We start from the raw sequence: 6000 nt of genomic DNA, 5'->3' as shown, positions 1-6000 counted from the left end.
CTCACGTGGCCTTGGGTGCAAATCAAACCAGTGGTTACATCCCTACCAGAAGCAACAATATGTGTAGCAATGAGCCTTCAAAGAAGATGGAGACATCACTAGTCCTCGACTCAGAAAACCAAGGGGTACATAATGTCTCCCAGCTATTGGCCAGGGTTCTGATTTGTCAACCCAGGTTCTTTGTCTCCAGTTGGTCTGGCATCAACAGTTGCCCCAAGGTGACCATTGCTTTGGTTGGACTCAAAACAAATTCCTGCAGAGATTGCGATGCCAAGCATATTCCCAGCAATGCCATTGACAGAGCGGCCCAATTTGGAAGCTGAACTGTCAGATGAAGGGAATGATCACCAATAGCAGAGATGTTTGGAGACAGAAAACAACACCAGCCTTTTATTTTTATTTTTGCAGACCCTCCAAGTCTCTCATAGTTTCCCACCTCGAATCAAACAATCTTGCTTTTGTGAAATCCGGGTGAAGACAGAGAAGTGGATCCATGCTTATCATGGCTCAAACCAGTTTCTTTTTTCCTTGTGTTTTGATCATTCAAGAGCTTGTTTGGCTGCCTTCGTGTGCTGGGAAGCGGCCAATGGGTTGCAATGGGTGCCGGCGTATGTGCGAAACAGCCAAGCAATGGTTGGAGCCATGACCAGGCCATTGCAGTGAAGGTCACTCCGAGGAATCAACCCAGGAATCCAATGTGGCTGGAAATCACTCCCACAATCTCGAGGACAATGGCGACGGCAAAAATCCCCGGAAGCTCTTCTCCGCCTCTTTCTCTCCGCTTCCCTCGCCGCCCGATTCTCCGTCCTTTCTTTCGCAATCTTTAAGGCACTTTAATGTAACGAAATAGCCCAGTTGGAGGTCATCCAAGGAAGAAAGCTGCATCGCAAGCCGATCGAGGCACAAAAAGGTTTTGTCGGTTCCCGCCTGGCAGAGACACACACGCACCAACTTCATCCGTTTCTGAAAAATCTGTGCGTTGACAAAAGGAGGCCTGTTTGGCTTCTGCGGGTCAGTTCTGAATGGCGCCAACACAATGCTCTCAAAGCTCATGTGGTTTCGGGAAAACAATCCACGGCCGAGTCGTTTCCCTGCCAAGACCAGGAAAACATCCAGAAGAGAGGTAATTTCTGATCCAGGTAATTTCCTCCACCTGCTTTATTGTGACACATTTGGTGCACGATACAGACGGGGACGGTCCTGTCCGTCTAATCCCAGAAATAATACCTGAGCTGCCACATCCCCCAAGTATCCATTGTTAAAATATTGCATAATGCAATGCCTTGTTTATGACATGCAATTCGGGAAGGGAATAACTGTGGTGGGAAATGTCCCATTTGGACGGAAGATATATTGTACTACCTGAAGGTACGCGTCACAGAGGTTCACCACCTTAAACAACATGCCGTTGCCTCAAATCATTTCAAATGCCTTGAAACCACTTCCAGCTTGCCATTTTAACTGGTTTAATATGCTTTTGAAATATATTATTACTATTAGCATTAGTATTCATACTGTTTTTAAATGGCCATATTGGTTTTGCATTAAACCGACCGGAGAACTCTGGATCGAGGCTATAAATAAAGGGATAGACAGTCCTGCTTTGTTCCTATAAGGAGTGATGTGTGGGAGGTTGGTGCTTTTTGCTGAACGGCGTCAAAGAAAATCTGTGTTTTGCCTCAGGGCGAGTGTAGACGTATGTATTGCCGCTGCCATCCTTGTCTTTGCGAGGAACGGGAGGTCCACCATATTGCCTTCCTCCCATTGGGAGTTTTGCTCGGCGTCCTATGACATCTGCTTGCTTCTCTGTGACTCACCAGTCTCTGCAACCTCTGGGCTCATTTCTTGAAGTGAATGTCTAAAACATCTGCCTTGGTGGACTTCCGTGCTTCTTTCTCTCCCCTTTCCTAACACATCGGGCCTGAAGATGAAGAAACATCACAGTAGGTCTAAAGGACAATCGTCTGTCTCTGGGGCCTTCGAACACTACCGAAAATACCTCCGCCCTGGGTTTGAGAAAAAGGGTATTTCATAGAGATGTGCACAATTTCGTTGGTTGATTCGTATTTCGGATAATTTTTGCGATCTGGCAGCTGAGCAATTCCTGGTTCCCACGAGAGCTTTCCAAGGTGCTGAACCTGAAAAGGAGCCTTAACAGAATGAAAAACGGACTAAACTCTTTGGCTAAATTCTATAGTTTTCATTTGTTTTTGGAGAACCCAACTAGATGGAGAAGTCCACCAGAATGAACGTTCTCCTCCTTTTTGGATGGAGAGGAAAGACGTTTCGCCCAAATCTTCCCGGTTCTGAATATTCCTCCTGCCTGTCACTGACGGCGGCCTTCAAGTCTCTCTCAACATCAGCTCTGGAAGATTGAAATATCAATTACAGATCAATTTTCTCCTTAAGTAAACACTAATGCAGGATAAACAGCATCAGGCGATGCGATCGCAACATGGCTGACTTCGGGACAGGCTGCCTGCTGCTCGCAGCAAGTTTAAGCCCGGAGATTAATTAACCTGAGAAGATATCACTTAAGGAAGATTTAAGGCGATCGGGTTGGGAATATCAAGCACGGTCGGCGCATGCTAAGGAGGAAGAGGAGGAGGAGGAAGGCAAGGAGGCTTTGATTTTGAAGGCCCTAGATTCCTCCGGCGAGCCTTGAAGGATTAGGCTCCAAAAATGGTGCAAAGACTAAGCCGTTGTAACTGGCCCGAGATGAGAAGAGCTCGCAATTGTACAACGGTGTCCAGTCCCATGATGCCAACTTTGATTCCAACCCAACGTTCCATTCATGATCCAGGCTACAATTTGGTGTTTATGGAGCATCAATGGAAGGCATGGGCCAACCTCAGCCCTCCAGGTGTTTTGGACTCCAACTCCCACCATTCCTAACATCCTACCGGCTGTTAGGAATGGTGGGAGTTGGAGTCCAAAACACCTGGAGGGCTGAGGTTGGCCCATGCCTGATCTATGACTTGTAGCTTGACACTACTGCTCAATGCTATGCGATCCTTGGAGTTATCGTTTGGTAAGACACCACTGCTCCTCCGTAGTGAAGCTGAAAGTCTTCGCAAAACAACAGATCCCTGGATCTTATTGCATTAAGCCAAAATGGTGTCAAACTGCATTAATTGGACAGTGTAGACACACCCAAGTGGGAACTGAACTAGGCCCTGAGAATCCATGACAAGGACGCACCGTGCATCAAACGGTTGCATGTCATAGCTGAGATCTGACATTGAAGCAGTCGAACAAGACTCCACACTTGTGTCCTTGTTGGCCAATGTGGTTTTGTACAGATGTGAAACCAAGTATCCATATGAATGCGAGGCACGATATATATCTACATGCTGCACTGTCATGTGTGTGCAGACATCACGTTTTGCTCCAGACAAAAATGTCAACAGAATTGGAGATACTAAAATTCCAGCGTGAGGAAAGCAATGGTAGATATGATGTCTTGAGAAGGAAACCCAATGATAAGTTTGACTTAGGGTCAAAACATCTTGAAGGCAAACAACAACAACAACAAGAGCAGCAGCAGCAAACTATTATGGATGAAACAAATGCTGCCAGAATATGTGTTGTCGAAGGCTTTCATGGCCGGGATCACAGGGTTGTTGTATGTATTCTGGGCTGTATGGCCATGTTCTAGAAGTATTCTCTCCTGACGTTTCGCCCACATCTATTGCAGGCATCCTCAGAGGTGTGAGGTATGGAGAAACTAAGTAAGGAAGGTTTATATATATCTGTGGAAACCTCACAACCTCTGAGGATGCCTGCCACAGATGTGGGCAAAACGTCAGGAGAGAATGCTTCTGGAACATGGCCATACAGCCCGGAATACATACAACAACCCTGATTAACTACAACATTCACACTGGCCTCCAACTGACAAAGAGTTCTTCTCTCACCCTGGACTTTCCACAGATATATATTAACCTCTGCTTAGTTTTCTCCATACTTCACAACCTCTGAGGATGCCTGCCACAGATGTGGGCGAAACGTCAGGAGAGAATACTCCTAGAACATGACCATACATACAACAACCTTGATTAACTACAACATTCACACTGGCCTCCAACTGACAAGAGTTCTTCTCTCACCCTGGACTTTCCACAGATATATATAAACCTTCCTTGCTTAGCTTCTCCATACAACCTCTGAGGATGCCTGCCATAGATGTGGGCGAAACGTCAGGAGAGAATACTTCTAGAACATGGCCAGACAGCCCAGAATATATACAACAACCCTAATTAACTACAACATTCACACTGGCCTCCAACTAACAAGAGTTCTTCTCTCACCCTGGACTTTTCATAGATATATATTAACCTCTTTGCTTAGTTTCTCCATACCTCACAACCTCTGAGGATGCCTGCCATAGATGTGGGCGAAACGTCAGGAGAGAATGCTTCTGGAACATGGCCAGACAGCCTGGCAAACCTACAACAACCCTGCTGCCAGAACAGCATCCTCCTCCTTCTGTTTCCAGGATGCGAAACTGGTGGTAACGAGAGGCGATCAATCCCAGAGACATGGGCCCGGGTCCAGGTCAACGGTTTGGGGCAGAGAGGCCATGCCAGTGGGACGGAAAGCCCTCTCCGCAGACAATTACTTGACACCGAAAGGGATTACAAAGCGAGTCCTGCCTTTGCTGCGGCCCAGTTGTTGTTTTACAGGGAAACGGAGCACATTTGGCCCCCGATTCCCCCCAGGGATCGAACCTGCTTCGGCTGAACAGTCTTGCTTCCCTCTCCGTCTCTGGGAGGACGGCGGTGAACGATGGCACCAATTAGAGCCGACGCGTCACCTTCGGGCCGCCCGCCAATGCGCCGGGAAAATGTCACCGGCCCCCGAAAAAACAATAGTGGGAAACTAATAACTCCGTCGCCTGCCCTCGAGGAAGCGCGTTGCCTTTTATCTCCTCTCCGAATCGGGCAAGAAAAACCACCGCGGGCCTCGGGGAAAAGCATTTCCCTCTTAACAGCTCCATCGGAGAGGCATTTCTTCACAAATAATTTAGTAGGAGGAGAAGCTTTGTATTGCTTTTATAAAAACTAAACACAATCACAGAACAACACTGTGTGCTTGAAGAGTGCCTACTCGGCCTGGCTCGGAAGTTTCAGAAATCGTAGGAAAATCGGAAGTTTCAGAAATCGTAAGAAAATCAGAAGTTTCAGAAATCGTGAGAAAATCGGAAGTTTTGCAAGTCGGAAGCCATATCCAAAGCGTTTGCGTGCCCACTCCAAACATTTTAGAATTGAAGTTGACCCCATACTTTTTCATTTTAGTTACCGTATATACTCGAGTATAAGCCGACCCAAATATAAGCTGAGGCACCTAATTTTACCATAAAAAACCCTGGGAAAACATTGACTCCAGTATAAGCCGAAAGTGGTAAATTTCAGAAATAAAAATAGATACAGTAGAGTCTCACTTATTCAACATAAACGGGCCAGCAGAACATTGGATAAGTGAATATGTTGGATAATAAGGAGGGATTAAGGAAAAGCCTATTAAACATCAAATTAGGTTATGATTTTACAAATTAAGCACCAAAACATCATGTTATACAACAAATTAGACAGAAGAAGTAGTTCAATACGCAGTAATGTTATGTAGTAATGACTGTATTTACGAATTTAGCACCAAAATATCATGATATATTGAAAATATTGACTACAAAAATGCGTTGGATAATCCAGAACGTTGGATAAGTGAGACTCTACTGTACCAATAAAATTACATTAATTGAGGCATCTGTAGGTTAAATGTTTTTGGAATATTTACATAAAGCTCGAATTTAAGATAAGACTCTCCAACTCTGATCAAATCATTCTTCTCATCTTCTTCAATGTAAATGTGCTTATGCATCCTTTTAATAATAATAGAGTAAAATAATACATGTAACAACAACAACAACAATAATAAATAATACAGGAAAATAATACAATTAATAAATAGAGTAAAATAATAAATGCAATAATAATAATA

Source organism: Anolis carolinensis, unplaced genomic scaffold (genome assembly GCF_035594765.1).
Source record: "Anolis carolinensis isolate JA03-04 unplaced genomic scaffold, rAnoCar3.1.pri scaffold_8, whole genome shotgun sequence".
In the NCBI taxonomy this organism is placed as follows: Eukaryota; Metazoa; Chordata; class Lepidosauria; order Squamata; family Dactyloidae; genus Anolis; species Anolis carolinensis.
The sequence above is the reverse complement of the archived record's forward strand: the minus strand, read 5'-3'. Positions refer to the sequence as shown.